Source organism: Jaculus jaculus, chromosome Y (assembly GCF_020740685.1).
Source record: "Jaculus jaculus isolate mJacJac1 chromosome Y, mJacJac1.mat.Y.cur, whole genome shotgun sequence".
Lineage (NCBI taxonomy): Eukaryota > Metazoa > Chordata > Mammalia > Rodentia > Dipodidae > Jaculus > Jaculus jaculus.
The window spans coordinates 9033915-9047307 of NC_059126.1; the positions used below are offsets into that span (position 1 = coordinate 9033915).

The window sequence follows — 13393 nt, forward strand, 5'->3', positions numbered from 1 at the left end:
GATCAATGTGTCATTCAGAAATCAAAAAATAAATCAATAAATTCATAGAATAAAATTATGATGATAATACAACATTCCAAAACCTTTGGGGAAAAAATAAAATCATTCCTAAGAGCGCAATTTATAGCTCTAACTATCTATATTAAAAAAAAATTAAAGAGTTAACAAATAACAATTTAATGCTTTCACCTTCAGGCTTCAGACAATGAAGCAGAAGACAAACAAAAAATTAGTAGGTGGGAAGAAATAATAAAGATTATGGTGGAAATTAATGACATATATTCCAAAAGATCAAAGAAACAAAGAATTGGTTCTTTGAAAGGATAAACAAAATTGGTACAGCAGAATTTGACCAAAATAAAGACAGAAGAAATAAAACTTAATGAAAGTAGTGATGAAAGAGGCACCTTTCCAATAGAATCCAAAAAATTCAGACAACTATAAGGACATCCTTTAAGAATATGTACATATATGCATATGTGTGAAAATCTGAAAGAAATGGATGATTTTCTTGATGCATAGGACTTATCAAAATTAAGTCAAGATGTGATAAACCATTTAAATAGACCTATAACAAGTACATACATCAAAGCCCTTATGTCAGTATTCCAAATTTAAAAAAACCAACAACAACAAAAAAAAAAAAACTGGCCCAGCTGGTCCACAGGTGCATTTTACTAGACATTCATGAAGAACTAACACCACTACTTGTCCAACATTTCTATAATATAGAAAAGGAAGGATTTTACTGAACTTCTTGGAAGCCAACATCAACCATATGCCGAAATCAGAAAAAGACAACAAATAAATAAAATTTCAGAACCTAAGTCTCTAAAAGCAAACGATTAGAGATGAAAACACTTCTAGCAAAGAAGCAGGATGCAAAATAAATACACAGGAACCAGTAGCTTTCCTATATATGGATAAGAAATATGTTGAGGGGGAAATCAGGGAATCTCTAACAGTCAAAGTTGCCTTAAAAATAAACAAATAAGTTACATTGGAATAAATTTAACCAAGGAGGCAAAGGATATCTACAATGAATACTTTAAAACACTCAAGACAGAAGTTTCAGAAGACACAAGAAAATAAAAATATATCCAATGATCTTGAAATGGAAGAATCAATATTGTGAAATGTCAAACTTACCAAAACAAGTCTACACATTTAATGCAATCCCCATTAAAATTCCAATGGCATTCTTCACAGAAACAGAAAAAAAAAAAAAAAAAACAACCTAAAATTCACTTGGAAGCACAAAAACTCTCAAACAGCCAAACAATTTTAAGCATAAAGTGCCCCATTACAAAGTCATAGTACCCAATAGGCCCAAATGCCAGACCTGAAACTCTGAAACTGCTAGAGGAAAATGTAGGGGAAACTCTTCAACATATTTGCATATTGACTTTCTGAATATATTCCCATTTGATCCAAAAATGAAACGACTGACCAACTAATGGGATCTCAAGAAATTAAAAAGCATTTGTACAGCAAAGGACACCATGGATACAGCAAAGAGAAAACCAACAGAATGGGAGAAAATCTTTTCCAGATATATATCTGACACTGGAATAATATCCAGAATGTACAAAGAATTCGAAAACAGAACAATATGAAATTAAACAACCTAATTAAAAATAGACTATGGAACTAAATAGAGTTCTCATCAATAGAAATACGCATGGCATATAAACACCTAATAAACTGTGCTACATCCTTAGCCTTTAGGAAAATGATAATTAAAACTACCTTGAGAATCCATCTGTCTCCCATCAGAATGGCTATCATAAAGAAATCAAATGACAGGCTGGAGAGATGGCTTAGCGGTTAAGCGCTTGCCTGTGAAGCCTAAGGACCCCGGTTCGAGGCTCGGTTCCCCAGGTCCCATGTTAGCCAGATGCACAAGGGGGCGCACGCGTCTGGAGTTCGTTTGCAGAGGCTGGAAGCCCTGGCGCGCCCATTCTCTCTCTCTCCCTCTATCTGTCTTTCCCTCTGTGTCTGTCACTCTCAAATAAATAAATAAAAATTAAAAAAAAAAAAGAAATCAAATAACAATATATGTTAGTGAGGATGCAGTAAAAGGGAATCATTCTATAGTGTTGGTAGGAAGTTAACCTGGTACAGACAATGTGAAAATCAGTTGGGAGATTCTTGAGACAGCTAAAAGTAGATTTTCCTTATGATCCAGCTATAGCAAACCTAGGCATTTAACCTGGTGACACTTCACATTATCTTAGATATACTTGCACAACCATGTTTATTGCTGCTCTATTCAAACTAAATAGCCTAAAAGCAGATACTTACTGTTCATACTCATGAATTAATGCTCCACTCACATCTGATTAGAGAAACATCTCTTTTGAGATGGTGACCACCACAGAGATGACCAAAAAGGCAATATAAATATTATGGATAATGGAAGAATACCAAAAGGCATGTGAAACTTTCTTCTTTACTACCACTGTATACATGGAACTTGCTAACTGAATTAAAAATCTACGCAGCCATCAATGTACACATTTTATCTCAAACTGTGTCTCTTTAAACTTCAATAAGTGAGGAGATATGACCATAGGAACTATGTATTTTGAATAATTGTACATTAATTACAATCAATTTATATTAGTAACACTTTTCTCTTTTTTATTTGCTCATTGACAAAATAATATTTATAGAGTGTTTGCTTATATATAATGTTTAAAGTCAATATTCCATGGAAAAGATGACTCTTTATTTACATTTGCCTGTTTGCTTGTGTTTGTGTGTGCCCATGTGTGTGTTCTTATGTGTTTGTATTGTGTGCATGCCAGAAAGAGCATGTGCTTGTGCCCACTTAAACATTTGGCTATATATGGTTTGTCGAAGTACTAAACCTGGCCCAACAGGTTGCCATCTAGAGCCTTTTACTGCTGAGCTTTCTCCCCACACAGCTGTAATTTTTTGAAAGGGGTATAGGATGATCTTTTGTGGACTAGGCTGTCCTCAAATTTATAAAGCCAAGGACAATCTTCAATTCCTGTTTTCTTCTGGCTTGTACATCCCCATTTTGAGATTGGTTTTGTATCACCACGTCTAGCTTTTAATTTTTGTTTATTTATTGGTAAATATAGAGAAAGGAAAAGAGAGCAAAGCATGCCACAGACTGCTGCCACATCAATGAAATCCAAATTCACGTGTCACATGTGTGTCTATTTTTATATGGGTACTGAAGCATCAATCCCAGGATATCAAGCTTTGTGAGGATATGGCTTAACTGTTGAACAATCTCTCCAAAACACATGTAGTTTTTCACACTTGCTCCTTAGAAAGTAAATCATACTTCTACTTCTATTATATCCTTCCATAAACCTAGAGAATTCTGTTAAAATTATTTTAAATGCTTCATTTATTTTAATTAAGATGATGAAAAGTTGCTGGATACAGTGGAGCAGCATATAATGTCAGTATTCAGGGACATGTTAGCTTTAACATCTTTAGTTCAAAGCCAATGTACACAGTAAGGTACTACCTCTGAATTAAAAAGAAAATTCATGCCAAACAATGGCAAATTTCCTGTCAATTCATGACTTTCATAGAAAAAGAACTTTTCATAGTAGAAGAGCATAGAGTTCAATTCAAAGGGCAAATGTCTAGACTTGACTTTACATGGAGAAACTTTTAGGTTGTCGTTGTAAGAGGTGTTTTCAAAAACTGAACAGAATTCTATGGAGTGTCTGATCACTAAATATCCAGTGAAGCACAGTTCACCTTTAATCCAGCACTATGCAATATATGGTTCCTTCTTCTTTTATTCTCCTTCTTTCTCCCTTAAGTCTTCTTCCTTTTCTCTCCTCCCTTATTCCTTCTCTTTTCTTCTTCTGTTGCTTCTTGTTTGTTCTTTTCAAGAAGCATCTTACTCTATCATAACTGACTTAGGATACATTATGTGGTTGCATGACAGGCACATACTCATGGAATTATCAGTACTTCCTAATGAATGAGTGCTGGGATTTGAGCCATAAGACACCCCATCCAGCTACAATTATAATTTAACTACTAACTGCTAGTTCATTCAGATCAAGGGCATAATTTAGGCTATATACTTTAAAAAGTACATATCCCAAGTTTTAATTTGGCATCATATTCTGAAAGAAAATACGATCCAAAATGCATTAGGCCCAGTTAAGTCTAGTTCCCACCTGAAAACACAGTAAAATGGAATCCAAACACTTACGTGTGAAAGATGTTCACTTACTGTCCATATCCACCTATGAATACAAAATTTCCCCATTAACATACCATGCCAAATGAAATTTACTCCATTCTCAATGTGTACTAAACACATACTAACATTTTTTTGTTATACAGTGTAACAACATTTAAAAATGTCAAAATTAGTGAAAAGATAACATTTAAAATTAAAGGAAAATAGTTCTTTACCTATCAAGCTTTTGAGGCAATAACATAGAAGCATTGTTGGGTCTTGAATTACTTATCCTACTGTATCAGCTTCCCAAGTGCTACAGTTCCAGGTATATGCTAACATGCCTGGCTCTACTAAGCCTTTTTTTCCCACAGGTCTGTAGTATGTGCATGAGGTGTATGTACACATGTCATGCCTTGTGCATATGTATGCAGATCATGGAGAATTAGTGGTGTCTTCTGTTCAACTGCATGTCTCCTTTAAATGGAGTCAAAGAGAAATGAAAGCCACCATTTTTAGTCAAGCTGGCTGACAAATGAGCCTGACCAATTCTTCAGTCTCCACTCCTCAAAAGGACTGGGATTACACCTGTAGGTGGATATACCCAACAGTTTATGTGATGCTAGGGTACAGAACTCAAGGAAAATCAGACCCTCAGGTCTCATGTGCACACATACTTACCCAGTGAGCCATTCCCACAGTTCTCTCTACAAGTCTTTTGGAATCTCATTTTGTGAATTCATTGTTTTGGAAAATAAAAATATTTTAAAAAGGAGATGTTTAAAGGCAATCCTCTATTCACTCAAAATTTAGGACAACTGACAAAGACTTAAAGGGAATTTGGATGTTGCAATAACATTAGGAAGTTTGTATTAGGGGCTCAAGAGCTGACTGCTGAAAGTACTCTCTGTGCAGAAATAAAAGTCTCAAGAAGGTTGAAACTGCCCAAGTTACAGTTTCTAGAATCCATACAAAACATCTAGGTGTGGTCATGTGTACCTGTAACCACAGTACTACCAGTGGAGCAGAGGCCAAGAAGTGGCCTCACTGCTGAAATGCATCATGTTTGATTGGAGCGAGGCACCCAGCATTCTGCTGTGGCCAACACAGTGAAACAGTGTAGAAGCAATCTGTCTCTATGTTACTTACTGTTTTTCCATGGCAGAGTCTTTGGAACTTGCTTGCCTGAAACCAGATTACTTTTAGGTTCCATAACTATGTTGCTTGTAGGACTACATAAACAAGCAAGCAAATAAGAAGAATGCCATTATGTCATCATATTCATATTTTTCTGGTAGGCTCACATCATTTTGCAGAATGTAAATTTAATATCCCTGAAAGACCACCTACTTTTATATGAAATGCAAATACATTTCCAGCAACTTTTATTCTATTTCCACTTCTCTTGAATGTTTCCTATTCTCCATAATCGTTAGGATGGACCAATTGTTTCATTTTCTAGAAACTGAGGTTAACAATAATGACATCCACTGTTTAATTGAATGGCAAGATCATTAATTCAATGTATGTGAAAATAATCTGCAATTACATTAAAAATGCCAAACCTCAGGGCTTTAAAGGAGCATTAGTGGTTAAGTTTCTTGCCTCAGAACTATAAGAACTTATATTTGAATCCCCAGTACCCTCTATCACCAGATGCACATGATCATGTACGCATCTGGAGTTCATTTTCCGTGGATTGAGGCTGTGACATGCCCATGTATTTTAACTTTTTCTTCCCTTCCCTGTGCCCTTTATCTATATGTTCCCCATTCTCTGGTGCATAAATACAATATTAAAAACTGGTGATAAAAACATCATAGTACTGAGGCAAATTTACATTTGTAACTGGTAGAACTCACCTTTCAGTTTTTCTATATTGCTGATGGCAAAACAGCATGCCCATAAAAATTATCAACAGAGCCAGGCATGGTGGCACATGTCTTTAATCATAGCACTCAGGAGGCAGAAGAAGAATCAGCGAGAGTTTGAGGCCTGAGACTACATAGTTAATTCCAAGTCAGCCTGTGCAAGAACAAGTACCTGAAAATATAAAAACTAACTAAATAAACAAATGAAATACAGTAAATATTATCTACTGACTTCAGTAACCCAGAAACAAAAATTTAGCATGAACATAAAACACAAAGAACACATGGTAGCACACAATATAAATCCCAGCACTGGGAAGGCAGTGCTGTGCTGATTGCCATGTTTTAGGTCATAGAGTGCTACAGCTAAGTTCAAGGTCAGCCTGTGCTAGATTGAGACTGTGCCTCACAAAATAAAAAAGAAAGAAGTGGATAAAAATCTACCCTCTAATTCCAGGCATTGTGGTACATGTCTTGCGTGATGGCAAGGTTTCCTCTTGCTTTGCCTCTTCCACTTCTTTGCCTTACCCCTCTCTTGCCTTATGTGGGCATGCCTTGCCTGGGCTCTTAGTTTGCTGTTGTCTCTTATTTGCCTTGCCTTATTTTGACTCACCTCTTTTACCTCTCCTTGCCCTACAGCTGTCCTTGCCTTCCTTGCCCCTTGCTTTGCCTCTTTATTTATCTAGACCCTTGCCTAGAATGGACTCTTACCTGGCCTCACTTTGCCTTTAGCTTTGCCTTCTCTCTTTCTTGACCTCTTGTATTATCTTGCCTCTTCCATCACCTTGACTCTTGCTTCAGCTTGCCTTGGCTTTCAACTTGCCTTGCTTCCTTCTTGCCTTTTCTTACTGTGTCTGGGCAGTATTCTTGAATCCCCTGTCCTGGCCTCTTGCTTCTCCTAGCATGTTACCTTCCTCTTTGCCTTGCCTCTTACATCTAGTCTTGCCTCTGGCCTCTTGCTTTGACTTGCATCTTGATTTCATTTCCTCTTGCCCTTTTATCCTTTCCCTTTCCTTCTTTTTCTATCATTCTTTTTATTTCTGATTTCCTATTTTTCTTTTGTTTTTGTAATGGAGCACATAAGATTTTGGGAAGTAGGAGGGAGAGTAAGACCACTTCTTTTACCATTTATTGTCACAGAACCTATTACTGCTCCAGATAAATGGGGTGGTGTTATTCTCTTCAGCCAATTCTGCCAAAAGAAGTAAAAATTCGTTTATGATAACCAACATTATATAAAATTACAGCTCATTTTAAGATGATCATTGCTACCTCTAAGTTTGAAATGCAAGTAAAACTTGATCATTTAACCCCCATCTGACATGAGCAGGAATTTAATTACAGGATATAAACACAGAGGAATACAGACTATTAACCCTGCCTCATATCAACCAAACATATATATCACAATAAAATTTAAAATAGAAAGCAGATGCCAAGAAGTGCTTTTGCCAGTCAAGAGGCATAGAGTATTCTACATGTTTGCTTGGTGACACAAATGAGCTCAATTGGGGGCCCATGAAAAACAGTAAGGCTTTTTGAACAATATGGTACAGTAAAAGGAAAATTTTCCTTCTGTCTTCAGCAAATGACTTGAGATTTACATATGTTGAAGAAAAGGATGTACAGGCAGTTACCTTGATCCCAGTCTTCATCACAAGGAGGTTACTGCCATGAGTTCTTGGGCCGAGTGTCTTGTCTCAGGTTCCTGCTTGGGTTGACTGCAAGACATGAAATTTACATATAAACAAGAGACTACGAGGTTCCTGGGCAAAAGACATTACAGCCTTAAAAGGCTGTTTTGTTACAAACATGGATAGCACAAAAGTTGGCAAGATAAAAAACGGAAACAGAATCAAAGACAGACATCACATACAAATCAGTAAAAGAAACATGTAGAAATTGATAAAGATATAGATATCTGAAATAAAAATAATCACGTGTGTGTGTGTGTGTGTGTGTGTGTGTGTGTGTGTAGAAAGAGAGACAGAGAGACAGACAGAGAGATATGACAGCTTTTAATCCTGTTTAGTGTCAAGGTCACTATGTAGCCAAGGATGACATGGAGCTCCTTGGTCCTCAAGCCTCCACCCTGAGGACTGCAATTACAGGAAAATGTGTTCACAGAAGATTCATTTTATGCCAGTGATCAAGTAAGAACTTTGTGAATATTAGGCAAGCACTTTATAAACTTAGCTCATAACCAGCCCCAAGAATATGATTCATGCTGTTCAGAAGAGGTAACAATCTGATCACCTTACAAAAATCTTGTAAATAGACAATGTATTATTTTTTTTAAAAGGCAAAGGCAAAATTCTGCACACAATAGAGCAAAAAGTACATATGAATGAGTCAGTTGTAGTTTGGAACCTATGAACAAGTCAGGCTTGCCCACATCCTGTTCTATACAGCACCTGTCATCACATATTGAGATATGATGACTCAGTTCAGTCCTTGGAACCAGGTAACGAACATTCAATGGACATGTAGCCAATTCTTTTGCAACATCAGGATGGTTCTATGAAATCAAAATGAAGGGGTTGGTAAACTGTTTGGATTTCTTAAAACCAAGGAGAATATATCAGCTTTCGACTGTTATTGACTCCTCTCAGTATCCGCAACAAATGTACAGCTCAGCTATAGTTGGTACATCCTTAATAGAAAAGTAAGAGGGGACTGTTTATTGATACAATGCATATAAAGGCACTGCTTCAAAATTATTAAAATATAATCAGCTTTCTGATGATTACCAAGATGGAGACCAAATTTATATGATTTTACAGAGGTAAACTATCAACTTGAAGTGTACCTTCTTGTTTTTGTTTTCTTTTTTCCACCTCAGTATCACAAGGGTGTCCCAGAAAGTAAATCCTGTAATTATAGAGTACTGTGCATGTATATAAAAGGTGATATTCAGGATGGACCATAATGCCAGAATTCAGCCCATATGCATTGCTGCAGTATTCCCATTGTTGTAGTAGAAGGTTTTGGAAAATAGCTGCTTAATGTAGCTGGCTACAGAGGATACAGACAAGTGATTTTTCACAGATTAATGCAGGGACATATTTTTCAAGTAATACAAAATGGCTCTGACAATTTGGTATTTACATAAGCTATTTTAGGAAAACACACAATTCAAATGAAAATATTCCTGTATTAAACCAAAATTCTGTATTAAACTAAAACCAAGGATTTACAATTATCAACCAAACATATTGGCAATTGTATCACCAATTAAAAATGCACAAAAGATGTGAGCTTGGCCATGTATACATTGTCCCTGCTCTGCAAAATAGCCTATCACTCTTGGTCATGAAAGCAACACAAATTAAATTCACGAGCACACACACACACACCACTCAATCTCTCTTTCTTTCTTTTTTCTTTCTTTCTCTCTCTCTCTCTCTCCATGCATCTAAAGACCATTTGCAATTGCTGAAGCCCTGCATACCCATCATATCCTCTCTCTCTCCTGAAATCAGAAGTTTGTTTTTTGGGAAGAGAAAAATGACAAGTGAAAATGGGGCAGGGAAAAGAGAGGGTAATGGTTGAGGGAATTGATGAAAACATAGTATATAAGTAAAGGAAATCATCAAAAAAAAAATAAGAAAAAGGAACTTCAGAAATGAAAAAGCATATAAGTAACATAAATTTGTAACAGGATATATGGGGCAGTTGTGAAGTTGAGGCAGGTGGATTACTTCAAGGTCATCCATGGCATTGAATATGACATAGGTTGCACTACATGATACAATATTCTAAACAAAAAGACAGAGCTGAGGAGGAGATTGAGTTAATAAAGTGCTTAAGGCACAATGATGAGGACCTAGTGTGAATTACCAACATTCCTGTTAAGAGAAAAATGATGGCACATGATCCCACAGCTTGGGGGGGGGGGGGTTAGAGTGGAGAGAAGAGATGCCAGGGCTTATTATCTACTGAGTCTAATTCATTCAGTAATCTCCAGGTTCAGTGAGAAATCCTGTCTCAAACTAAGGGTGCCAGGTATGGTGATGCATGCCTTACACTCCACCACTCTCAAGGCCAAAGCTGGAGGAAACTGTGAGTTTCAGACCAGTCTGAGAGGAACTGAAAAAGGATATAACAAGCTCATTCTTTCCCACTCTCAAATGGAAATACTTACCAAAGAATACTCAAGAGATACTGTTTGGAAAGGATGTTATTGCCACCACTTGAGGGAAGAAAACCAAAGAGAAAATAAAAACTGATATAATCCCTTTTGTCACTGTTGGTATTTAACACAGGAGGTGACTCACCAAACCATTGTGACATTCATTTAAATATTTCAATTTAGGGCTGGGAACATGGAGCAGCAGTTAAAGACACTTTTTGAAAAGCCTGACAGCCCAGCTTGATTCCTCATTACCTATGGTAAGCAAAGCACATGGGTCTGAAGACCTGCTGCAGTGGCCAGATGTGCTGATTTGCATATATACTAAACCAAACTCACTGGTAAATGAAGGAGGAAAGGAAAAAGGGAGGAAAGGACGAGTAAAAGAGAAATAAGGCCAGGAAGGGGGAAAAAGAAACCATTTAAGATAAAATTACTTGCAACTTCCAAAAATCTATCTTTTTTTACCTTTTGAAAATTCAGAATAGGGAACCTCTAGGGTCATGCTGTCCCTATACACACAGTGATCCTTCTGACTGCCTGGATTAAAGGCATATACCACCACATCAGCTAAATCTACACATGTAAAGCAACTCAAATGTAATGAGAGAGTGAATTATCCTACCTTTTTCACTTGATAAGGTGAAAAGGAATCCTGCAGGCCCTGGTGTGATGATTTTTATCAGAAGGGCATTGTAATAGTCTTTCTGGGTCCAGAGATTCCACTGACACAGAGAGAAGCACAGTTAAATATAAAGCATAATAGTACTTTATGAAATTACCCCCTTATGGACATGTTGGATTTTTCCATAAAATCTATAGACAATAATAAGTCTAAATAAAACTTAAAATTGAAATAAATAATTGAAAATATTTATAGCAATGGGGCATGCATTTAATTCCAGCACTCAGGAGGCACAAGTAGGAGGATCATTTGAACTCAAGGCTAGCCTGAGCTAGACACAGCGTTCCAGGCCATCCTGGGCTGGAATACGAACTTACTAGGGAAAAATGAAAGCCAAAATCAACCAAACATAAATAATGAAAACGCAACCAGAAAAAATTTAAAACTGTGTCTCTAAATATCTGGTTTGGTAGGATTCAAGCCACCCAAGGATTTAATACTGAAGCAGATGCAAAATGAACCCAACGTGGCTAAATGAAATTTGTGTAAGAGGAGGCTGAAAGAATGTTAGAGCCACACGTCTGGTCATTTTGCACAGAGACACTGGCTCTTACCCATAACTGATGACTAACCTGACAATGCATGACCCATATTCTCCAATGAGAAGCGTAACTGCGTAGTGTGATGGAGAAGGGTCAGGCTGACAATATTAACAACATGACTGGATACACACCGTGTACATAACTAACTTTTAAAACATTCTCAATTCCAAATTTGAAAAAATACTGTGGGCTATCATTGAATGGTAATATCCCAACAAAATCAGCAGTGATGCTGGTCAAGTTTCAGTCACTGTTTGACTAGATAATATTTTCTGCTGATTATCTTTACTATATGATAAAGTTAAATAAAACATCATTCCCTTTTCTTTTCAAAACATGATAACTAGGGTCATTTAAGTTCTCTATCTACTCCAACTACAACTTCCTATCAGTAAGTTAACACTGGAATGGCGACTGGTGTGCCACTATGTCCACTTTGGCCCTCTGCCCTTGCAAACACTACCCAATCCAACTGGTCCCAGAACAAGCTGAGAATATTTAATCCTTCCTTTGAACACAAATTTATGACATGAACAAAATTGATACAAAAATCTCTGTGTCATCTGCATTCTATAAAAGCTCAGAAATATTCATGCATAGAATTTTTAAAATTTCTGTTTTAATTTACTCCATAAGTATTGCTGGTTACTCTAGGTAACTAATAAATGATTCCATTCCTTTTACTGGACAGATAATTTTCCTTTTCCTATTTTGGACTATAGAGGAGGAAAAAGTTCTTTTATCACTACCAAACATTTCAAAGGAGAAAAAATATCTGCAAAAATAATGAAAACAAAACAAAAGAACACACAGAACCTCCTGAGTCTAAAACAACAGCAGACAGACAGAACTCTTGTGTGGGGAATAAAAGAGGCACTAGCCTATAACATATTATTGAAACTGTTGGTGAAAAGGTAAGCTTACCAGGCTGAACCCCACAATTTAACAACCTTTGTGTAGGGCAGTAAATTAAATGGTTAAGCACTCTCTCTGTGAGGAGAGTGGCATCCTAGTAAAATGCTACTTCCAACATTGAAGGTAAGGATAAAAGTAATAATTCACATTTGATAAGAAGTATATAAACCAGGTACCTGAAATGGAGAGCAGAATTCAGTGTGGAAATGTAAAAGATAGTTTTGCTGGGATAGTGCTAAGCATGGAATTAATTGGTCACCATGATCCTGATGCAAATAATCAAGGAAGTGACTTGAAGACCAGAATGAATAAGAAGGAAAAAAGCCCTAGAGGTTTGCCAAGCTTATTATTCTAGCTAAACTCTTCTTTTGCTAAATATTTTATATATTATTTCATTTATTTGAGAGAGAGTGAGAGAGGCAGATAAGAGGATAGAATGGATGTGCCAGGGCCTTTGGCCGCTGCAAGCAAACTCCACATGCAAGTGCACCATTGTGCATCTGGCCTACATTGATCTAGGAGAATTGGCCCAGGTCATTTGGCTTCTCAGGGAACTGCTTTCATTGGTAATCCATCTCACCAGCCCACCAAACTCTTCGTGACAAGCAATCTTTTCTATTTTTGTAGTGTTGGAATACACTAGGAGCATTTAATGATGAAATAATTTTAAGTCTCCATTCATTTAATCCCTCACATCATTAGTAAATGGTAGACCATGTCAGCAGCTTATAGACCGGACAAAACTTACAAGTCACGTAAATTTTTGTAACTGCTCATATAGGGGCGTAGTTCAGAGGACTACCATAAAGCTTTATTACTCATTTATTGATAATTTAGATAGACGCAAACCTCCTTTGCTAGATTAAAACAACATACCACTTATATAGTTACTATGATCCAAACCTAGGGCCTTGAGCATGCTAGGCTAACATTCTACTACAAGTTAATTCCACTGTCTTACACAAAGTATATTTTGTAAACTGAGAACTGTGGTGTATGAACATCATGAATACTGGTCCTACGTCATAGGGAATATAGTGTTATGCTCCTTCTCTTCCATCTCAT

At 36.7% G+C, this 13393-nt stretch overlaps 1 pseudogene; it reads right to left on the reverse strand.

Annotated features, from left to right (window-relative positions):
* LOC123457059 overlaps window positions 1-13393 on the reverse strand; it is a 32863-nt pseudogene that overhangs the window by 14773 nt on the left and 4697 nt on the right.